Source organism: Dendrobates tinctorius, unplaced genomic scaffold (genome assembly GCF_039654945.1).
Source record: "Dendrobates tinctorius isolate UK_male_01 unplaced genomic scaffold, ASM3965494v1 ptg000031l, whole genome shotgun sequence".
NCBI classification, from domain to species: domain Eukaryota; kingdom Metazoa; phylum Chordata; class Amphibia; order Anura; family Dendrobatidae; genus Dendrobates; species Dendrobates tinctorius.
Window position 1 is genome coordinate 16,071,370 of NW_027361699.1, and position 25,394 is coordinate 16,096,763.

The following is a 25,394-nucleotide window of genomic DNA, read 5'->3' on the forward strand; positions in this document are numbered from 1 at the left end:
GGAATCTGTCACCTATTTTTTCACATATGAGATGCAGCCACCGCCATCAGGGGCTTATCTACACCCATCGGACCCGGACCAGACCGCCCTTGGGTGAGCATAATATAATTCACAGAATTTACAGAATGCTGTAGATAAGCCCCTGATGGCGGTGGGCGCATCTTATATGCGAAAAAATAGGTGACAGATTCCCTTTAAGGTGTAAAAATCTTTTTACACCTTGAGAAAGGCACTGGTCTGAGGCAGAAATGCATTGGCATTAATAAAAACTGATTTGGAATCCCAAGGCTCTGCATTCCCAAAGCGCAGCCCTCTGAAACGTGCCTGTTTCCTTTTCTGCCATTAAACATCTGGAAGAAGCATTTTCTCCAGCCACGGGGCAGCAGCACTGGCTGTCCACCCTTTTATAATTGTTATGCCTGTACAAAACATCATCAGATGAGTGCTACCATTTCTTATACTTGTCCTTTACCAGACATTGCCCAGTTTTGTGTGCGCCCTCGTCCCTCTCCAGAGGATCTAAACATTTGTATAGACAGATATCTAAGCATCAATAGTTTAATTCCAAACTCTATTTTCCTTTTTTCCTTATCTGAGTATCAATAACTGTTAAACGTTTCTAAAGGATTATTGTTTTTTCCCATGTTTTCGTTAACCCGAATACTCTGGCTCAAACCTGCAAATAAGTGTTTAAATTAGAGGAATTTTCTACCTCCTTTATTTAATTAACATGTGGCCTTAGTGTCCAATAGAAAAAATCATTAGCAGATAATTGTGCATTCTCTGCCTCATCCTCCTCCCACACACAGTGGGCTTGACCGATGCTTGACCATGGTATCCAATCAATGATTGAAACGTACAACAAAGAAAGACTTAATATAACTATGTCAACAGTAAAAGAGAAAAAGTTACGACCTAAGAAGATTGAAAAAATAAAATAGAAATTAAGCCCAAAAGTGCTGTGTTGCCAAGAGAATCATAGCACCATGGAATGTTAGAGTTGGAAGGGACTTCCAGAGTCATCGTGTCCAACCCCCTGCTCAATGCAGGATTCACTAAGCCATTTCAGACAGATGTCTGTCCAGCCTCATAGAATCCTGGAATCATAGAGAATCATAGAATGTCAATGAGACTTCTGCACCTCTCGACAGGTATTTTGGTCCACTCCTTAAGAGCAAACTGCTTAGTTGTCTCGTGTTTGAAGGTTGCCTTTCCAGATGGCATAGTTCAGTTCTTTCCAAAGATGCTCAATAGGATTTAGATCAGGGCTCATAGAAGGCCACTTCAGAATATTCCAATGTTTTCCTCTTAGCCATTCTTGGATGTTTTTAACTGAGTGTTTTGGGTCATTATCCTGTTACAAGACCAATGACCTGCAACTGAGACCAAGCGCTTTTTGACACTGGGCAGAACATTTCTCTCTAGAATCTCTTGATAGTCTTGAGATCTCATTGTACCCTGCACATATTCTAGACACCCTGTTCCAGATGCAGCAAAGCAGCCCCAGAACATAACAGAGCCTCCTCCATGTTTCACAATAGGGACAGCGTTCTTTTCTTGATATGCTTCATTTTTCCGTCTGTGAACATAGAGCTGATGTGCCTTGTCAAAAAGTTCCATTTTTGTCTCATCTGTCCATAGGACATTCTCCCAGAAGCTTTGTGGCTTGTCAACATGTAGTTTGGCAAATTCCAGGCTGGCTTTTTTATGATTATTTTTTAACAATGGTGTCCTCACTGGTCGTCTTCCATGAAGTCTACTTTGGCTCATACAATGATGGATAGTGTGATCTGACACTGATTTTCCTTGAGCATGAAGTTCACCTTTAATCTGTTTAGATATTTCTCTGGGCTCTTTTGTTACCATTTGTATTATCCGTATTTTCTTCCTGCAACCACGTCCAGGGAGGTTGGCTACAGTCCCATTGAGCTTAAATTTCTGAATAATATGTGCAACTGTAGTCACAGGAACATCAAGCTGCTTGGAGATGGTCTTATAACTTTTACCTTTAACATGTTTGTTTAAAATTTTCTTTCTAATCTCCTGAGACAACTCTTTCCTTCCCTTCTTCTGGTCCATGTCACCAAACAGCACAGTGAGTATCCCTCTATAAAGGCCCACTCACTGATTCCAAGATTGTAGACACCTGTGATGCTAATTAGTAGACACACCTTGAATTAACATGTCCCTTTTGTCACATTATTTTCATGGGTACCATCATTTCTGTCCAGGCCTATTTCATGAGTTAATTTTTTTTTTATTTAATTCTGTGGAAGCATGGTTGAAAAGCAATGTCTGACTTTAATTTGTTAATTTTCATAGATTTTTGATTTATTATTACTTTTGTCAGATTCAAGTTATTTCTGTCACCATTGTTGGTTTTTCTGTCATTAAACGAGGGGTACCAACAAATTTTGACCACTAAAAGTTCTTTTCTGACTGCCAAAATGGAGATTAAATTGTTACTTTATACAGAAACAACTTTCTACCACATATAGTACAATTTGATTTTCGCGGCTGAAGTTTGTGATTGCGTTATTTCCGTTTGTGTATACAGTACATATTATAGCCATTATGGCTACAATATGAATGAAATTGTGATTGGGTCATGAACCTATTATGTCTGGTAATATTTATTATTCTACTCTTTACAATAATAGTAATACAGTAGAAATATAAAAGGATAAATTGCCCTTTAAGATGTATTTTATTCTTCATTTTGCTACCTTCTTAGGTTTCTTTGCTGCAGAGTGAAATTGCAATCAGTTCAGTATTGTCTCTTGATTTGTATTTAGTTGTTTATTGAGCATAGAAATCAACTGGGCCAGCTTATGTACCCAACAGGCATAAACGGCAACTTGAGCAGACACATTACTGAGAAAAGGCGCCTTACAAATAAGAGATCAGACAATTTTCTAAGACAATTTTCTCCACAGCATACTTCTATCAACATATTTAGATATCTGTGGCAGGTTAATGTAGGCCATTTTCACTTGGCAACCAAATCAATCCCTTGCAATGCAGGCTTCGCTTTCAGACCACTAAAGCCATTTTACAGTTTCTGAAAATGATAAGCCAAAATGAAGATCAGGTTAGAGAAACCTTTGGTGACAGTGTCATTTCAGACTGAGTTTTGCTTTGGCAGTCATCTCATTTTATTCCTTATCAACTTTCTCAGCAGAGCCAATTATTTTCTGCTCTAGCTCCAAACGATGTCTTGCATAAAAACGCTCCGATGTATGCTTCACAGTGTCATAGGATTTAGCATTTCAGTGGTCGCATTAACATATTGTATTGTAATGCGCATTTCTTCTGCTAAAAGTAAATGATTGCAGTCATTTATCAATTAGCACACTCAGGGATAAAGTTAGGGCTAAGCATAAATGTTATCTGGCAGATTTATTATTAATTTAAAAAAACTTGTACATAGGTGACTTATAACTGACCTAAAAATAAATATATACATACAGCAGTCTAGTTCAGTGACTAGTTAGTTGCCTTAAAGAGTAACTTTTCAGAATAGTCTGTCCTGTCTGTGTATATGCGTAACTGCACTAATCTAATATGCAATTGACTCTGAGCTGGTGGGAGGAAACTAGCTATGATGTCTTCAGTATACAGTGCAACAAACAGGAATAGATTCCTGCACTACATTTCAAAATTAGCACACAAAAAGAAGCAGTATAAGCACAGAAAAAATTAAGGTACCGTCACATTTAGCGATGCACCAGCAATCCCGACAACGATACGACCCGGTCAGGATCGCTGGTGCATCGCTAAATGGTTGCTAGTGAGCTGTCAAACAGGCAGATCTCACCAGCGACATAGCAGCGGTCGGCGGTCGTTACTTACCTGTCAGATGCGGCGATGAAGACGTCCTCCCGCCCGCGTCCACGCGTCACTCGTCGGTGCCAGCAGGAAGCCCAGCAGGAAGCGGCCGACGAGAAACGGCTCAGGACGTTCTCGTGCGATCAGCGATAACCAGCGGGGGAGCCGGTCGGAGGTAAGTATCACACATAGCGATATCGCTAGCAATATCGCTGCTGCGTCACAAAATCGGTGACACTTTATCGACATCGCTAGCGATCTCGCTTAGTGTGACGGGCCCTTTACACAGCAGTAGTAATCAGCGTACATCTGAATCCAGCTCTCGGGTGAGGTAAAAGACTTGTTAGAGTTCTCAGCATGCTCTTTCTGTGTCTCCTTCTGTCTGTTTCCTCACTCAGGCTTCATTACTCTTCTTCTCACCACCCTTCTTTATAAAGTATAATTGCTTCATATGACACGGCAGTAATCTGGCCATCTGTCTTCTCTGAGCCAGGCGGATTTAAACCTTATCTTCAAAGTGAATGACACGTTCAGCAGGCAGAGGTGGAGAGGAAAAGGTGGCTGATATTTGAGGATGAAAGCTGATTTGTCCAATAAGATATATTACAAAGTTTCTTATATTTGCCTGAACTTTTGATTTATGTAAAGTGTGTTGAAAGTTTAGTTCCCATTTAAGTTAAAGCGAATGATCCGATTTTTATTATCATGTAGTTTTCAAGTCCACAATTTGGTGTTAATTAGTTTTCTATTATCCCCTCCATATACTGTACATGGATTTAAAACCTATCATGCTGACAAGATGCAGACATCACTATGGGGAGTATGAAAGCTTGCTGTGTACTGTATTATTACTCAGTTCAATGTATGACAGTATGTAGTTAGCTCAGTGACAGCAGCAAATAACCAGAATTGTAGTTTTTAATTTATGCTTACGTAGCGGTTTTTGAACTCTCCATGAGAGCAAAGTTCTAACCATTATAAAAGATTATTTGAAAATATACGATATTTAGCATAATATTTTAAACATATTTATTTCAGAAATGGCAAAATAGTATTCAAGAGTCAATTTTCACTTTATTAACATTCATTCATGGCTATTCAGAGGCAGAATCGCTTCTGTTTGTAAGATATGTCTATTATTGCAACTCAATCTTAGTTTAAGTTGAGTTACATTAGTAGACAGATGTGCACAGGAGTTCTGCTGTGTCTAGAAACAAAAAACAGTAACTCTTTCATAATCTTATACAACCATTTTACAAGTACATAATAACTTCCGACTTACCAGGACAGATATATCAATATGCATTAGATGTAAAACTGTTATAAAACCACATTCATACTTTCCATTAGAAATCATGAAAAAACAGCATGCTAGCAGTGTACAGTTGGCTTTTCTGGAAATTTGATAAGATCAAAGCACTACTAAGGCCATGCATTTTCCACAGAAATTAAAGGGAATCTGTCACCCCACTTTAGCCGGCACGATCATCAGGGGCTTATCTGCAGAATTCTGTAATGCTGTAGATAAGCCCCCGATATAACCTGAAAGATAAGAAAAGAGTTAGATTACACTCACCCCGGCGTTCGGTCCGGTGTGATGGGTGTCACCGTCCCGTCCGGCACCTCCCATATTCATACAATGATGTCCTCCTCCTTGCTTCTCCCTCGGCTCCTGCGCAGGTGTACGTTATCTGCCCTACTGAGGGCAGAGTAAAGTACTACATTGCACAGGCGCCGGACCTCTCTGACCTTTCCCGGCACCTGCGCACTGCAGTACTTTACTCTGCCCTCAACAGGGCAGATAAAGTATGCCTGCACAGGAGCCGAGGGAGATGCAAGGAGGAGGAAATCATCGCATGAAGATGGGAGGCGTCAGACCGGACCGCGACACTCACCGCACCCGACTCCGCACCCCGGTGAGTATAATCTAACGTGTTTTTCTTATCTTTCAAGTTACATCGGGGGCTTATCTACAGCAATACATAATGCTGTACATAAGCCCCTGATGGCAGTGGCAACAGCTTATAGCGCTAAAATGGGGTGACAGATTCCCTTTAATAGGAAGAGTTTTGCAAAAATTTCCAAAGCGATTTAGGATGAGAATTTACAGGGAATCTGTCAGTAGGGTCAACTCTGCTAAGCCATCTATGTACAGTTGTGCTCAAAAGTTTACAAACCCCAGCATAATTTTTGCTTTCTTGGCCTTTTTTCTGAGAATATGAATGATGACACCAAAACTTTTTCTCCACTCATGGTTAGTGGTTGAGTGAAGCCATTTATTGTCAAACTACTGTGTTTTCTCTATTTAAATCATAATGACAACCCAAAACATTCAAATGACCCTGATCAAAGTTCACATACCCTGGTGATTTTGACCTGATAACATGCACAGACATTGACGCAAATGGGTTTGACTGGCTACTAAAGGTAACATCCTCACCTGTGACCTGTTTGCTTGTAATCAGTGTGTTTGCATAAAAGCTGAGTGAGTTTCTGGGATCCAGACAGACTCTTGCATCTTTCATCCAGCCACTGACATTACTGGATGGTGAGTCATGGGGAAAGCAAAAGAATTGTCAACGGATCTACAGGAAAAGGTAGTTGAACTATATAAAACAGGAAAGGGATACAAAAAAAATCCATAAAATTGATAATGCCAGTCAGCAACGTTCAAACTATGATTAACAAATGGAAATGCAGGGGCTCAGTAAAAACAAAACCACGGTCAGGTAGACCAACAAAAATTTTGTCCACAACTGCCAGGAAAATTGTTCGGGATGCAAAGAAAAACCCACAAATAACATCAGATGAAATACTGAACTCTCTGAAAACTAGTGTGGCTGTTTCAAGATGCACAATAAGGAGGAACTTGAAGAAAAATGGGCTGCATGGTGAGTCGCCAGAAGAAAGCCATTACTGCGCAAATGTCATAAAGTATCTCACCTACAATACGCAAAACAGCACACAGACAAGCCTCAAAACTTCTGGAATGAGGTAATTTGGAGTGATGAGACCAAAATTGAACCTTTTGGCCACAACCATAAATGTTACATTTAGAGAGAGGTCAACAAGTCCTATGATTAAAGGAACACCCTTCCTACTGTAAAGCATGGAGGTGGAGCGCTGATGTTTTGGGGATGTGTGAGCTACAGTGTTAGGCATTGGGTTCCTGCAGCGGCACAGCAGGAATCCAAAGCCTTGCATTCAGCGGTCTCCCATTCTCCATCGACCGCAGAGGAGATTGCTCAGCAGCCCTGTCGTTCCCAACGCTCTGCCCAGACCTGCTCTGTGGGTCTGGCTGTTGCTGCCACCTCTGGGCCAGCAAAAGCAATGCAGGCTGATCAGCAGCAAGCGACTCCAGAGGCTAAGTCTTTCCGTCGCTCCACTGAGAATGCTCACGAGACGATCTCCCATTGGAGATCGGGAGTCACATGCTCAGGTCCTTCTCCAGATCTGATTGGTCCATCTCAGGGATCTGGAAGCTTCCGAAAGGTCCCGGCTATAAATGGTTCACATGGCCGCTCGGCCATGTGCTAGTATAGATTCTAGTTGCTAACTGTGTGAATGATGACGGATGTATGGACTTGCAAATGACTCATTAAGATTCCCCTCCCTCTGATATTACGTGTGTGGATAGGGAACTAGTGATAGAGTCAGTGCCAGTCAGTGGCAAGCTACAGGCCACAATACACATCCTCCACAGTGCTAGCGTCCAACAGTGAGCCTGCTACCGGGCATTGTTGTATAGCGGCAGTGTCTGTCGCCACGCTGCAGTCAGCAGTACTCCTTGGCATTCGCTGTAGCGATGCCACATGCATGGTAGGTCTAGAGGGATGCGGACCCTGTGTCTTGGCCCCAAGTCCTGTGACCATATACCGTGCATGCATTCCACTGAGTCCTGTGACATCAACAGGCTCGGTCTTTGTACCTAACGCCTCGGCGCCTCTGTGAAGGAACAGAGATCGCCCAGCACACTCCGGGTGATGTTCAACCCGCGTGCTTTATACCGCCATATAGTGCATCTGCCATTACATAGCAGCAGTATAACACCTTCTGCACGGTGGACCCCGGGCGGCGAACACACTTACTATTATTTATTATTTAGTGCGTTCCGTCGTCCCTAACATTATACTAACTCCAGGGTCTGGCTAGTAATGGCAGACCAGCAGCATCTATGGCAGTACATTCAGCAGGTGGAGGGCAGGTTAGCGGCCCTCGAGAGTTCCACCTCAGCTGCGAATGCTACAGCGGCTGCTGCCCGGGCAGTCGCAGAGGCTGTCTCGCGTGGGGCCACATCCATGCCTGCACCGACAATATCCCGCCTCCCGTTTCCCGATAAGTTTTCTGGTGACAGCACCACCTGTAGGGGTTTCGTGAGCCAGTGCTCGATCCTGCTTGAGTTACTGGCCGCGCGATTCCCTTCAGAGCGGGCTAAGGTGGGGTTTATCATCTCCCTTTTGTCGGGCAGGGCGTTAGAATGAGCCACACCACTGTGGGAGCGTGATGACCTCGTGGTTCTGAGCGCTGCTCAGTTTCTAAAGTCACTAAAGCAGGTCTTTTTGGAGCCCCGGGTCACTCACGACACCTCTCTCCAGTTACTTGCATTAACACAGGGATCACTGTCGGTCAGCCAGTACGCCGTCCGTTTCCGGACACTGACTTCTGAGCTGGAGTGGCCTGATAAAACTCTCGTCCATGTGTTCTGGAGAGGTTTGGCGGAGCATGTTAAGGATGCTCTATACACCAGGGAGGTTCCCGTAAGTCTGGAGGAGCTGATTACTATTTCCACCCCATTGATCTCCGTTTTTCAGAGCGCGGGATGGAGCGTGCTCAATCCAGACAGAAGGTTAGCTTGGCTCCCAACCTCTCTGAACCTCTTGAACCCCCCGAGCTGGAAATTTTACCTCCAGACCCAATGGAGGTGTCCCGCACTGGTCCCAAGCCGCGCCCGGCACAAAGCTCCACACGCAGTTACCAGTGTTGACAGTCTGGTCACCTGGCTAACAGGTGTCTGCAGCGGTCCAAAAAATGATTGCGTCCAGTGGTAATTGGTGGGGGTCTATTTGCTATGGAGACCTCCCCCAAACCAGCATTCTGAGGGACGTTAGATAGCGGTGCTTCCTCCTGGTAGGTAGAGGTCACGGTGGACTCCGGGGCAGAAGGGAACTTTATGTCCTCGGCCTTCGCCCAACAGCACGCAATCCCATTGGTGCCACTACCTCACCCTGTGCCTATCAGGGTGGTCAATGGTTCGACCTTATCATCCCATATTACCCACCAGACAGCACCCCTTAGGCTCTCAATTCCACCATCTCACCATGAGACGCTGTTCCTGCTCATTATGCCAGAGGGCATCGACCAGGTGCTCCTCGGGGTTCCCTGGCTCCGTTGCCATTCCCCTCATATAGAGTGGTCCTCGGGGAGAATACTGGGATGGAGCAAGGGCTGTGTGGGAAGGTGCATGGGGGGGCAGCGTCCAAGTAGCCTCTGAGGAGGTGCCCATGGATCTTTCTGCGCCCCCCATTGAGAATCTGGGGACCATGGCTCCGGTCGCCCTTGAGTCAGTGCCACCGGGCAAGACCTTTGTCCCTCCTCTCCTGCGGCCAAAGGTTCTTGCGTGGGCACATGCGTCCAGGTTGGGTGGTCACTTTGGCTACAAGAGGACCACAGAACTCCTGTCAAGGTCTTATTGGTGGCCGCACAAGGCCCGGGACACAAAAGAATACATTCAGGCATGCGCCTCTTTTGCCCAGCATGCCATTCTAGCCTCTAAAGAGAGAATGAGGGCATCCGCCGACACACATCGGTGCCTTGCTCCTACTTTTTCCCCTGGCGACTTAGTGGGGCTCTCTGCCCGAAATATCAGGCTGCGGGTCGAGTGCACCAAGTTCGCGCCGCGATACATTGGTCATTTCAAAATCCTCGAGCGGATCAGCTCCGTGGTCTACCATCTGGCCCTTCTACCACACTTGGCCATCTTCGACGTCTTCCATGTGTCCCTTCTCAGACCTGTTCACATGTCCCGGTTTCCTGAGTCATCTGCCGGGACATTAGGCTTGTCTTTGGATGAGTGTGAGGTCAACGCCATTGTGGGACGCAGGGTGGTGCGTGGCAAAAAGTTTTATTTGGTGGATTGGAGGGGGTCGCGCTCCGGAGCTCCAGACCTGGGAGCCAGTGGAGAACATCCGTGCCCCACTCCTTATCCCGGCATTTGAGCGTAGCGACGCTCAGAGGCAAGGGGGCCCTAGGAGTGGGGGTAATGTTAGGTGTCGGGTTCCTGCAGCGGCACAGCAGGAATCCAAAGCCTTGCACTCAGCGGTCTCCCATTCTCCATCGACCACAGAGGAGCTTGCTCAGCAGCCCTGCCGTTCCCGATGCTCTGCCCAGACCTGCTCTGTGGGTCTGGCTGTTGCTGCCACCTCTGGGCCAGCAATAGCAACGCAGGCTGATCAGCAGCAAGCGACTCCAGAGGCTAAGTCCTTCTGTCGCTCCACTGAGAATGCTCACGAGACGATCTCCCATTGGAGATCGGGAGTCACATGTTCAGGTCCTTCTCCAGATCTGAATGGTCCATCTCAGGGATCTGGAAGCTTCCGGAAGGTCCCAGTTATAAAAGGCTTACATGGCCGCTCGGCCATGCGCTAATATAGACTCTAGTTGCTAACTGTGTGAATCATGACGGATGTATGGACTTGCAAATGACTCATTAAGATTCCCCTCCCTCTGATATTACGTGTGTGGATAGGGAACTAGTGATAGAGTCAGCGCCAGTCAGTGGCAAGCTACAGGCCACAATACGCATCCTCCACAGTGCTAGCATCAGACAGTGTGCCTGCTACAGGGTATTGTCATATAGCGGCAGTGTCTGTCGCCGGGCTGCAGTCAGCACTACTCCTTGGCGTCCACAGTTGCGACGCCGCACGCACGATAGGTCTAGAGGGACGCGGACCTTGTGTCTTGGCCCCAAGTCCTGTGACCATGTGACCATATACCGTGCATGCATTCCACTGAGTCCTGTGACGTCAACAGGCTCGGTCTTTGTACTTAAAACCTCGGTGCCTCTGTGAAGGAACAGAGATCGCCCAGCGCACTCCGGGTGACTTCAACCAGCGTACATTATACCGCCATATAATGCTTCTGCCATTTGCTAGCAGCAGTATAACACCTTCTGCACGGTGGACCCCGGGCGGCGAACGCACTTATTATTATTTATTATTTAGTGCGTTCCGCCGTCCATAACATACAGAGGCACAGGAAACTTGGTCAAAGTTGAAGGAAAGATGAATGCAGCATATTATCAGCAAATACTGCTGCTCATGGGACATACTTGCACGTTCAAAAATGACAACAATCCAAAACACAAGGCCAAGTTGACCTGTCATTGGCTACAGCAGAACAAAGTGAAGGTTCTGGAGTGGCCCTCTCAGTCTCCTGACCTCAATATCATTGAGCCACTCTGGGGAGATCTCAAGTGTGCAGTTTATGCTGGACAGCCCAGGAATTTACAGGAACTGGAGGCTTTTTGCCAAGAAGAGTGGGCAGCTTTACCATCTGAGAAAATAAAAAAACTCATCCACAACTACCACAAAAGACTTCAAGCTGTCATTGATGTTAGAGGGGCAATAAACAGTATAAAGAAATGGGGTATGTAAACTTTTCATCAGGGTCATTTGGATGTTTTGGGTTGTCATTATAATTTAAAAAGAGAACACACAGTAGTTTGACAATAAATGGCTTCACCCAACCACTAACCATGAGTGAAGAAAAAGTTTTGGTGTTATCATCCACATTCTCTGAAAAAAGGCCAAGAAAGCAAAAATTCTGCTGGGGTATGTAAACTTTTGAGCACAGCTGTAGGTAGGTAATAGGGAGCTAAATAACATATCTTAATATCTGTGATCTGATATTTGTTCCTTAGATATTCATGTTTTTCTTATATGTAAATGAGCTGTTAAGATCTATGGGCCAGACATTGATCTGCATGAGATTCTGCCTCCAGAGCTTATTTAAAATGAAAAGGGCTGTTGTCCATGTGATATATATGGCTCAGGAGAGCAGGCTGTCAGTCATTACATGTCTCACACTGGTAACGCCCCCTTTATTTTAAAATAACCTTTGGAAGCAGATTCTCATGCAGATCTATGTTCAGCCCATGGATTGTAACAGCTTATTTATATATGTAACGGGCTGGGTGGTGGAACCACTGTGCTAAAGTTCAAGGAAGACCTGGAGGTGCGTGACTAGGAGCCTCACTCAATCTGACCAGGAATATGCAGCAGTATATGACACCGAGATCCGAGGAGAGACGAAGGAGGTGGTCCAGATGCTATGCCAGGACTGATCTTGGGTAGATGGCAGGTGACCCCTAGGAACAGGTAGCAGGGATGGCCCAAGGGAATGTTCAACAGATGCAGGCAGGCAGAGTAAGATGACAGGTACCACAGATGCAGACGGTACCGGCTGATGAAGAGATGAGCATTGGCAAGTGCAACAGGACCAGGTGACATAGAGATGTGCACTGTCAGGTGAAGCGGGACCATCTGACGTTGAGATGAGTGCTGGCAGGTGCAACAGGATCGGGTTATGTAGAGATGAGTAATGGCAGGTGCAGCAGGACATTGAGATGAGCACTAGCAGGTGCAACTGGATCGACTGACATCGATATGTGCACTGGCAGGTGCAGTGGGACTGACAGACGTAGAGATAAGCATTGGCAGGTGCAGTATGCTGGAATACGCGCACTGGGACTTGAGAACTCACAAGAGTGTTAGGAAAGAAACTCACAACACTGCACAGGCACCTCTATATTGGGGAAGGTGCTTTAAATAGTAAGTGTTCTCCAGCTGTTGGCTGGGACACTTTTGAGAAATGGGAAGTGTGCGTGCATGCCCTCAGCACAGTCCAAGGACCTGTAAGCAGTCCCAGGTAGCAGCAGACCCAGAATAAGCAGGATGGGGGCCTTAGCGGTGAGTACGCTTGCATCACTGCAGGAAGAGAGGAACTGCAGACAATATATTAAGAAAAATGTGAATTTCTTTGTAACAAGACATCGATGCACAGATATCAAGGTACCATTTTATTCAGCTTCCTATGACCTACACGCACATAGCAAGATTGATCCTACTGACAGATTTCCTTTAAAAAAAAATAATGTGAGCATAGCCTAAAATTGTCTAACTGCTTCAATGGAAAAATCATTATAAATATTTACATGTTAGTGTCAGTGTGCTATTTTTCTCTTTATTGGAGTCTATAGGAAAGAAAGCAAGTAAAATATTACATTATTAAAATTGTAATGATATATTATTATCACTTTATAAGGATAGAGAAACCTTTTCAATCATCTCCAAATCACGTATTCCAAATTTACTGTGAGACGATGGGACTCATCCTGAGAGATTCAGCTACAGCCTGGTTTTACCAATACTTTCTGCATATATGACCCAATTTACAAATAAAGTCCAATAACCTGAGCGTGTTCTGCTATCAGTTGGCATATCTTTAACAGTTTAATAACTTGGTAACTAATATATAGATACATTTGCATATAATATCATGAATACATTTATGTAATGCAATATGTACACATAAATATATAAAACATATTTAATTAAAAGTGTTTTGCATTCTCATTTTACATACTGCATAATTGGTTTCGAGAATATCTCATAAAGTGGGAAAGGATTAATGCACCAACTAATTTTCAAACCCGTCATGTTATTTCTCTCGAATTGCTGACTTTAACCCCTTTCTGCCATATGACGTACTATCCCGTCCATGTGCCCTGGGACTTAATACCCAGGTATGGGATAGTACGTCATAGCGATCAGCGGCGCTCACCGCGGCCGGGTGTCAGCTGATTATCACAGCTGACACCCGGCACTATGTGTCAGGGGCAGTCACGGACCGCCCCAGACACGTTAACCCCCTGGGACACTGCGAGTTTAGGGAAGCATCGGCAGGGTGGGGGCTCCCTCCGTGCTTGCCTGAGACCCCCACAGCAGCGCAATGTGCAGCACTACTCCGGGGGGCCTCCTTCCCTGCAGGTTCCCAGATCCAAAATGGCAGCGGGGACCTTCGGGGGCCTGCAGGGAGCCGGCTTCCTCGTGCCTGCAAAGCGCAGGCACGAGGAAGCCTTCTGCACTGCCTGTGACAGATCGTTGATCTGTCACAGCGATCTGTGATGTGACAGATCAGCGATCTGTCACATGACAGTTATGTCCCCCCTGGGACATTGTAATAAAGTTAAAAAAAAAGTGTAAAAATAATTAATAAAAAATAAATTAAAAAAAATATTCCCTAATAAATTCATTTTTTGGAAACCCCTTAAAAAATAAAAATAAAAAACAAAGCAAAAAATAATGCTTTATTATCATACCGCCGAACAAAAAGTGCAACAACGCGTGATTAAAAAGACGGATATAAATAACCATGGTACCGCTGAAAACGTCATCTTGTCCTTCAAAAAAGGAGCCACCATACAGCATCATCAGCAAGAAAATAAAGTTATAGCTCGCAGAATAAAGCGATGCAAAAATAATTATTTTTTATATAAAATTGTTTTCATTGCATAAAAGCACCAAAACATAAAAAAATACATAAATGAGGTATCGCTGTAATCATACTGACCCGAAGAATAAAACCGCCTTATCAATTCTACCGCATACAGAACAGTGTAAACGCACCCCCCAAAAGAAATTCTTGAAATGCTGGTTCTTGTTCATTCTGCGTCCAAAAAATCGGAATAAAAAAGCGATCAAAAAATGTCACGTGCCCGAAAATGGTACCAATAAAAACGTCAACTCGTCCCGCAAAAAATAAGAGCACACATGACTCGGTGGGTCAAAATCTGGAAAAATTATAGCTCTCAAAATGTAGTGATGCAAAAACTATTTTTACAATAAAAAGCGTCTTTTAGCGTGTGACATCGGCCAAATATAAAAACCCACCATAAATAGTAAATCAAACCCCCCTTTATCACCCCCTTAGTTAGGGAAAAATAATAAAATTAAAAAAATGTATTTATTTCCATTTTCCCATTAGGGTTAGGGCTAGGGTTAGGGCTGAGATTAGGGTTAGGAGTGTGTTGGGTTAGGGTTGGAGTTAGAATTGGGGGGTTTCCACTGTTTTGGCACATCAGGTGCTCTCCAAACTCAACATGGCGTCTCATCTCAATTCCTTCCCTTCCAAGCTCTGCCATATGTCCAAACAGTGTTTTACCCCCACATATGGGGTATCAGCCTACTCAGGACAAATTGCAAAACAACTTTTGGGGTCAAATTTCTCCTGTTATCCTTAGGAAAATAAAAAATTGGGTGCAAAAATATCATTTTTGTTGAAAAAAATATGATTTTTTTTATTTTCACTTCTGGGCGTTATAACTTCTGTGAAGCACTTGGGGGTTCAAAGTGCTCACCACACATCTAGATAAGTTCCGTGGGGGTCTAGTTTCCAAAATGGGGTCACTTGTGGGGAGTTTCAACAGTTTAGGCACATCAGAGGCTCTCCAAACGCGACATGACACCCGCAGACCATTCCATCAAAGTCTGCATTCCAAAACGTCACTACTTCCCTTCTGATCCCTGACACGTACCCATACAGTAGTTTTCTCCCACATATGGGGTATCAGCGTGCTCAGGACAAATTGGACAACTTTTGGGGTCCAATTTCTCCTGTTACCCTTGGGAAAATAAAAAAAATTGGGGACTAAAAGATCATGTTTGTGGAAAAAATATGATTTTTTTATTTTCACGCCCGGGCGTGAAAAACTTCTGTGAAGCACTGGGGGTTCAAAGTGCTCACCACACATCTAGATAAGTTCCTTAGGGGGTCTAGTTTCCAAAATGGGGTCACTTGTGGGGGTTTCTACTGTTTATGTACATCAGGGGCTCTCCAAAGGCAACATGACACCCGCAGACTATTCCATCAAAGTCTGCATTCCAAAACGTCACTAATTCCCTTCCGAGCCCTGACGTGTGCCCATACAGTAGTTTTCTCCCACATATGGGGTATCATCGTACTCAGGACAAATTGGACAACTTTTGGGGTCCAATTTCTCCTGTTACCATTGGGAAAATAAAAAAAATTGGGGACTAAAAGATCATGTTTATGGAAAAAATATGATTTTTTTATTTTCACACCCGGGCATTATAAACTTCTGTGAAGCCCTTGGGAGTTCCATGTGCTCACCACACATCTAGATAAGTTCCTTGGGGGGTCTAGTTTCCAAAATGGTGTCATTTGTGGGGGGTTTCCACTGCTTTGGTACATCAGGGGCTTTCCAAACGCGACATGGTGTCCAATCTCAATTCCAGCCAAAAAAGTCAAATGGCGCTGCTCCCTTCCAAGCTCTGCCATGCGCCCAAATAATTGTTTACACCCACATATGGGGTGTCAGCATACTCAGGACAAATTGCACAATAACTTTTAGGGTCCTGTTACCCTTGAGAAAATAAAAATTGGGGGCGAAAAGATAATTTTTGTGGAAAAAATATGATTTTTTTAATTGTATGGCTGTACATTATAAACTTCTGTGAAGCCCTTGTGGGTTCAAAGTTCTCACCACATATCTAGATAAGTTCCTTGGGGGTCTAGTTTCCAAAATGGGGTTACTTGTGGGGGGTTTCCACTGTTTAGGTACATCAGTGGCTCTCCAGACATGACATGGCATCCGATCTGAATTCCAGCCAATTTTGCATTGAAAAAGTCAAACGGCGCTCCTTCCCTTCTGAGCTCTGCCATGCACCGAAACAGTGGTTCCCCCCTCATATCAGGTATCAGCGTACTCAGGAGAAATTGTACAATAACTTTTGCAGTCCAATTTCTCCTGTTACCCTTGGTAAAATGAAAAAAATTGGACCTGAAGTAATTTTTTTGTGAAAAAACATTAAATGTTCATTTTTTTAAACATTCAAAAAATTCCTGTGAAGCACCTGAAATGTTAATAAACTTCTTGAATATGGTTTTGAGCACCTTGAGGGGTGAAGTTTTTAGAATGGTGTCACTTTTGGGTATTTTCTATCATATAGACCCCTCAAATGACTTCAAATGTGATGTGGTCCGTAAAAATAAAATGGTGTTGCAAAAATGAGAAATTGCTGGTCAACGTTTAACCCTTATAACTTCCTAACAAAAAAATTTTTGTTCCAAAATTGTGTTGATGTAAAGTAAACATATGTGAAATGTTATTTATTAAGTTTTTTGTGTGCCATATCTCTGTGATTTAAGGGCATAAAAATTCAAAGTTGGAAAATTGCGAAATTTTCAAATTTTTACCAAATTTCCATTTTTTTCACAAGTTATTTGAATGAAATGTTACCACTAACATGAAGTACAATATGTCACGAGAAAAAACAATGTCAGAATCACCGGGATTCATGGAAGCGTTTCAGAGTTATTACCTCATACATGGACAGTGGTCAGAATTGTAAAAATTGGCCCGGTCATGAACGTGCAAACCACCCTTGGGGGTTAAAGGGAGTACCCATACGTCCTTGGTAAAAACAAGATATATTGAAGGGATTTTAACCCCTTTCCGACATCGGGTGTAATAGTACGCCAACATCGGACTCCATCCCTTTGATGTGGGCTCTGGCGGTGAGCACACATCTTTCCCGGGCTATGTCAGTTGTTTTGAATAGTTGACATGTGCCCGCAATAGAATAACCAATCCACCTGAGGCTATTTACCAGTTAAATGCCGCTGTCAAATGCTGAAAGCAGCATTTAACAAGCACTTCCGGTAATCGTGCTGGAAATACACATACCGGTGACCCCCGTCAGGTGATCGCGGGTCAACGGTGTGTCAGCATGACAATCGGAGGTCTCCTGGAGACCTCTATGGTTGTCAGTGTCGAATTGCTGTTAGAGCCACCCAGTGGTCTGCGCTCATAGCAAGTGAGTAAATCTGCTATATAGAGGCGATCTGATCATCGCCTCTATGTAGCAGAGCCGATTGGGTTGTTGCAGCTTCTAGTCTCCCATGGAGACTATTGGAGCATGCCAAAAGTAAAAAGAATATGGTTTTAAAAAATATAAAAGAAATAAAAAATATATAAAAGTTCAAATCACCCTCCTTTCGCCCCATTCAAAATAAAGCAATAAAAATAAAATCAAACATACAAATATTTGGTATTGCCGCATTCAGAATCGTCCGATCTATCAATGAAAAAAAGGAGTAACCTGATCGCTAAATGGCGTAGCAAGAAAAAAAAAGTAAAAACGCCAGAATTACATTTTTTTAGTTGCCGCAACATTCCATTAAAATGCAATAATGGGCGATTAAAAGATTGTATCTGCACCAAAATGGTATAATTAAAAATGTCACCCTGGCATGCAAAAATAAGCCCTCAACCACGAAAAATGGAGACTCTACAGGTATCGGAAAATGGTGCAATTTTTTTTTCAACAAAGTTTGTTTTCACCACTTAGATAAAAAAGAACCTAGACATGTTTGGTGTCTATGATCTCGTAATGACCTGGAAAATCATAATGTCAGGTCAGTTTTTAGCACTTAGTGAACCTACTAAAAAAAGCCAAACAAAAAAACAAGTGTGGGATTGCACTTTTTTGCAATTTCACCACACTTGGAATTTTTTTCCCATTTTCTAGTACACAACATGGTAAAACCAATGGTGTTGTTCAAAAGTACAACTCATCCAGCAAAAAACAAGCCCTCACATGGCCATATTGACAGAAAAATAAAAAAGTTATAGATCTGGGAAGAAGGGGAGCGAAAAACGAAAACACAAAACTGAAAAAAGCTCTGGGGGTTAAGGGGTTAAAGGAGGCAGCATGTTTATCCATAATGTCATAAGAGACTATATACCAAATATGCTAATGAAAAAGGATAGCATCCTTATGGTGTTTGTAATGCATCTAGAACCAACTTCATTACATGTGTAAATATCACATTATTAATCATGCTCTGCAGCAAACAGTAGATAAAGTGGAATAGAAATGAAGATCCATTTTCTGTATAAATATCAGGTTTGACATGATATAAACAGTATCCTGTCTACTATCTCTGTCTTCCATGTACAGTACATACAGCACGATGAATTGTGGCCTTTACTGGTATCTCAATGCCAATATGTATTATTATAAGGCTGTCAACAACCGTTAAAGAGGTCCTGTCTACTCTTCTAAAATGTCAGGGAATATTCTATTGCCCATGAAATAAAAATGATGAAACATTTTTCCGTAGAACTTTTATTTCTTGTGCTGCTCTTCTGTTATTTCTCCCAGAAGTGTATAAATATCACTTTCTTTGTTAAAGGGAGTCAGGATTTTGCTATGCAATCTAAAGCTGGAGTCACACATAGCGACTCACCAGCGATCACGACAACGATATCAACGTGTCAGGATCGCTGGTAAGTCGCTATGTGATCACACAGACAGCTTCTCCAGCGATCAGCACAGCGATGCCGAGCGCGCGGCGTCGCTGTGCTCGTTAGTTACCAGCGTGCTGATGCAGGGAGCTGGTAACTAACGTACACATCGGGTATCCAAGGACGGTGCGTCCCTTAGATACCCGATGTGTACGTTAGTTACCAGCTCCCTGCATCAGCGTGCTGGTAACTAAGATACACATCGGGTATCTAAGGGACGCCCGTCACTTGGATACCCGATGTGTACGTTAGTTACCAGCAGATCGCTGGTCTCCCGCCTGTCACATACAGCGATGCGTGCTGGCCAGTGGGAGACCAGTGACCAAAGAAAAGTCCAGAGGTTTCCCAGAGCGATCAGCGATACCGGCATGGGGGCCGGTCGCTGATCGCTGTCACACACAGCGATCTCACTGGTGAGATCCCTGTTGTGTCACAAAACTTGTGACTCAGCAGCGATCTCGCTATCGAGATCGTTATGTGTGACGGGGCCTTAAGGGTGGCATGAGATAGGAGCTAAGACACTGATTACTGGGATGTGTCAATTATTAGGCTGTGTGCTGTTGTTTACTTGCAATGAAGGTTTTTTCACTAGGAGATTATCACTGCCCAGACTACAGTTGGCATGCTTCCTGGTCTAACTCTGCCTCCAGCACTGATTACTGTCAATAACCATTGTGCACAAAAAGCTGTGGGGTGGGCGGGGTTAGCTTTTTGAGCTCAGTATCACAACTGCTGCACGCAGTAAACTGAGTGATACACCGTTGGATTCAGTTTCTCTTTTCCTACATTACACTGCTCTCAGATGAAGTAGAAAAAATCTGCTGACAGATTCCCTTTAACGGGGGTATTACCCTTTCCACCTTGACTAACTTGCTTAGCACTGCTCTGACTGGAGTGTCCTGGATTGTGTAGTTACATCCAAAACTGCTGAGACCCAATGTATGGCTACATTAACAGCTGACTTTTCCATTTTAACTCTTTAAAGAGGACCTTTCACCAAATTTTACATGTTGAACTGGACAATGTTGTAATAATGGCTGCAGAGTGAATAAAATGGTTTTAATTACGCTTCTCCATTGTGGAGATATTATCAATCAAAGGATTTGGAACCTAAATTTTTCTTTTTTTTTCTTTTGTTTCTTCCTTTTCGCCTTCCAAGAGCCATTGCTTTTTTTATTTTATTTTATTCTTCTGAGGAAGTTCTGGTGCCCGACCTGAACTTTAGTCCAAAGTTTGGTTTGTGTGCATAACTGTACCCAAACTTGAACCAGAACTCCATTGAAAACTTTGAAGACCTGAGCTTTTGATCTGGAAAAAAAATTCTCTCTACTCTCTCTCTCTCGGCAATGGACCTCTCCCAGAACTCTGAACGTTGCAAAGGACTTCAGTGAGAAGTCTGTGCTTGGCGTTTAGTTCTGGGACTAACTGTTCAGTACGAACCCCAAACTTTAAGTTCAGGTTGACTCATCTCTAATTAACAGAGATTTACGGGTGCAGATGTTTGGTCATGAATGGTCAGCGACATTTAGTACAATATATTTCATAATTAAAGTCACTTTCTGTTTCATCAGATTAGGCATGACACTAAGCTGATCACAGAATGACCTGTTGCTTAGACCCCAATGATGAGCTCTGCTTTGTAGAGGAACCTAAAAAGAACTGGTCTATCCCGCTACAGTACCACCATGACAAAAACAGAGCATTTCTTGTGCATCAGTCACTTCAAAGCAAGAGATATAAAGTTCTATAATATTCACATCAACAGTTTTATCAGAAGCAACATTTAAAACTTTATCAGAAGTATCAAAGCCTCCAAAATGTTTGATGAGCTTCATATTGTTCCATATAGTTTGATGACCTGCACATATTTCAGGCATGGACTAGATAGTAGGCTTAATCTATGGATTACCTAGACTAACTACCTATTTTGATTGCTTTGACATATTCAGTAAAAATCTAATATGCACTTTGTATTTCTCCAGGTTGCAGGACTGGAAAACCACACACAGACAAAGGGTACAAGGTAGGGCGCTTCATTTATTGAATACATGTAATATTGTGCTGGACGTGTTTTTTCATGGCAATGCATTGCTAAATATGGGAATCCTAAGCGGTTATTTCTGTAGTCTATAGGTAGATAGATAGATAGATAGATAGATAGATAGATAGATAATAGATATAAGATAGATAGATAGATATGAGATAGATAGACAGATAGATAGATAGATAGATTGATAGATGATAGATATGAGATAGACAGATAGATAATAGATAGATAATAGATAGATACAGATAGATAATAGAGATATACAGATAGATAGATAGATCAATAGATAATAGATATATAATAGATAGAAAGATAGATAGATAATAGCTATATATAAGTAGATAGATAGATAGATAATAAATAGATAGATAGATAGATAGATAGATTGATACAGATAGATAACAAATAGATAGATTGATAGATAGATATGGGATAGAGATAGATAGATAGATAGATAGATAGATAGATAGATAGATAGATTGATACCAGATAGATAGATTGATAGATAGATATGGGATAGATAGATAGATAGATAGATAACAGATAGATAATAGATGGATAGATAAAATATAGATATATATATAGATAAGTAGATAATACAGTAGATAGATATGAGATAGATTGATAGATAGATAGATATGTGATAGATAGATAGATAGATAGATAGATGATATATATGAGATAGATAGATAGATAGATGATAGATATATAGATAATAGATAGATACAGATAGATAATAGAGAGATACAGATAGAAAGATCAATAGATAATAGATATATAATAAATAGAAAGATAGATAGATAGATAGATAGATAATAGCTATATATAAGTAGATAGATAGATAATAAATAGATAGATAGATAGATAGATTGATACAGATACAGATAGATACAGATACAGATTGATACAGATAGATAGATTGATAGATAGATATGGGATAGATAGATAGATAGATAGATAGATAGATAGATAGATAGATTGATTGATACCAGATAGATAGATGATAGATAGATAGACAGATAGATAGATATGGGATAGATAGATAGATAACAGATAGATAATAGATGGATAGATAAAATATAGATATATATATATATATATAAGTAGATAATAGATAGATATGAGATAGATTGATAGATAGATAGATAATAGACAGATAGATAGATAACAGATAGATAATAGATGGATAGATAAAATATAGATAGATAGATAGATAGATAGATAGATAGAAAACGTTTTCTAGCACCCAGTACATGATGCTGTTTGCTTGGAATGTTCTATAATATTACAAGTAATACTTACACTGAACGCCATGCATTATTTGAAGAGATCACTTCTGACTAATACAATGCCAGTAGGATGTATAATATGGTTTGTTCGGCAAGTTATGCAGTTGCAGAGAAGAGATTGTTAACTTCGGTATTGGTAGCTATTGACTCTTTGTGATGGGCGCAGTCTGAAACAATGTATTCCTGTCTTTGGGAGGTCATGTGTTGAGGCTGGAAAATAAATGTACTGCAAAGTACGAAGAAATTGAATTTTTCAAAGGATGATTTATTTTAGCGGTGTGTTTTTTCACCTGAAAGTAAATGAAAAAAATGACTTCAATGTAGAATTTCGGAAACTGTTTCTAAAAGCCCATGATTGAAGACGTTCGTTTTCTGTATTTTTTTTGAGAAGAGTGAGCTGAGGACATCATCCAAAATTCACATCAGCTGCTGTGCAGTCATCAGATACCCATGGACTATTTTACAATTGAGCAAAATAAATTAAAAATATATCTTTAGTTGGATGTGTGTACAGCTGTCATCACATCGCAGGATTGGGTTAGTCTTTGGTCAGGATAGTTTCAGCTATTTGTCAATGCTTCTTTAACAGCTGTACTACATAATGTGACGTAGCCAAGGAAGAAATGAATTTTTCTTATTGTCTCCAAAAGAATATTTCTTGTTTTTGGTCACTTTTGCATTTTTTCACTGCTCTCACCCGTAGAAGTACTGTACAGTTGGCTGAAGCTTTAATCCAGGTCTGGGAGGAGATTCCTAAGGAGAACATCTGACACATCATCAGGAGCATGCCCAGGCATTGTAGGGAGGTCATATAGGCACATGGAGGCCACACACTACTGAGCATCATTTCCTTGTCTTGAGGCATTTCCACTGAAGTTGGATCAGCCTGTAATTTGATTTTCCACTTTGATTTTGAATATTATTCCAAATCCAGACCTCCATAGGATATTCATTTTCATTTACAGTAATCATTTTTATGTTTTATTGTTCTCAACACATTCAGATATGCAATGAATAGAGATTTGCAACTGGAAAATGTCATTCAGTGATGTGTAGGATGTGATATTTTAGTGTTACCCTTATTTTATTTAACTATATATATATATATATATTATATATAGTCCCATAGGGGACTTTAATATGCAGTTATTAGATCATTTATACTATACACTGTAATCCAAAAGCAGAGAAAATTGTGGTTCTCCTATAAAGGTTAGCTTATGACTGAGCATTACAGAAGCACTGAAATGGTAGTTGTGGGAGCCTCCAGGATGCCCCAGACTGCTATGGTGACCCATCAGTTTCCCGTCATCACATTGTGTGTGGTCAATGGGAGCAAGTGAAGGCATGCCTGCATTCACTTCATTGAAATTCTGTTGTTAAATTGCAGCAATAGGAGCTCCAGTCACTGCTGTTACATTCAGATGCCAGCTATGTAACACAACCAGCATCTACCTTATATTAGGTAGGCTCAGCTCCTGAGCAAGTCATTAATGAGCTCATAAACTAATTTTACAATTGTGAACAATAAGGTATGTGCACATGTAAAACGGGCAATGGGTATAAGAATAAAGTACATGGTTAAGAGGTCTTATGTGAATACTAAATTCTGTGTTTCATAAATTATGTAAATTCAGTCTAGTAATACTAGGAGCTCTTATATTTTTCACCTATGCCTATCATATACATGCTTATTAGTTGGGGGAGGGTCAAGCTTTTTTTTAGTATTCTAGAACACAGGCTTAATCAAATAAATCCTTTCTTTACCTTTATTTTGTAAATTGTGGTTACATAGTTTGCAATATCAGTGGGAATCATGAGGTTGTGCCCACATTCACACACACATTCAGCCTATGACTTGATATTGGCTTTGAGAATTCCTATATAGCACAATAATAATATCTATGTATCATCTTCCACTGTCATCCGGAGTGATTTTTTTAAGTAAAGCTATCTTGCATTATTTCTGTCAAGTACACAATTAATGGGATTACCTAAATGTCTTTTCTTATCTAGGACTGTCATGGTTCTATTAAATATCACTGTTTTTCTGTGAAACAATAGTAGCGCTCACTGAGCTTTCTAAGGAACGATTCATTGCTTTGATTAATAGGTTAGAATTACCATTCATTTACCATTCAGGAATAGAAAGCTGGTAATATGTACATTTATTTAATTGGCAGTATCATTTGTCACCACTCGAATAGTGCATTAAGTGGATATTGTTTTAATTTAAATACACTGGCCTAGAAAAAAAAAACTATGAAAAGTTCTCTTGTACTTCACTGTCTTGGCGTAGCATCATTCCCTACAATTAAGCTTCCGTCATACTTGAATTATACTTAATACCTACTCACGTTGATGGGTTCTATCTTATCCTTGCATTGTTTTAAAGGCACTATTACAAGCAAGCACAAGGCATTCATCCAGTCTTTGTGTACGTTCATACATACCATTATTGCTGGCTTTTTATCGTCTTTGGTTAATTAACCACAATGACCATAGGTGCAATTGTAGTGAATAGGATAAATGAAGTCACACAGCAATAAAAAATATACATAGATATGGAAAAAAATGTGATCTATTGTACTGCAAAGTAGTTGTCTATGGAACATGTTGTAGGAACATTTTCACATCACTGCACTATATTGATGACATAAGCTTAGAATGATGGGGGTCTGATACCCTGCACTCCCAGCTGCTATCAGCTATAATGGTGTCCTGATGTAAACAGGGAACAGAGCCAACAATCACTGCTCCGCTCAATAGGTAGAGGCCATTTTCAGGTACTGCAGCTCACCTCTTACTTTAAGAAGCACTTCCAAGAAAGTGTTTATCCTCA

At 41.7% G+C, this 25,394-nt stretch overlaps 1 protein-coding gene across 39 annotated transcripts in view; it reads left to right on the forward strand.

The window, feature by feature from the left end:
• The window catches only part of PTPRD (protein tyrosine phosphatase receptor type D), a 2,878,718-nt gene that overhangs the window by 2,157,962 nt on the left and 695,362 nt on the right, over positions 1 to 25,394 (forward strand). For all 39 annotated transcript variants that reach the window (XM_073572185.1, XM_073572197.1, XM_073572187.1 and 36 more), the window contains exon 9: positions 21,199 to 21,239. The gene's annotated coding sequence lies outside the window, so the exon portion shown is untranslated. The remainder of the gene's footprint in view (positions 1 to 21,198; positions 21,240 to 25,394) is intronic.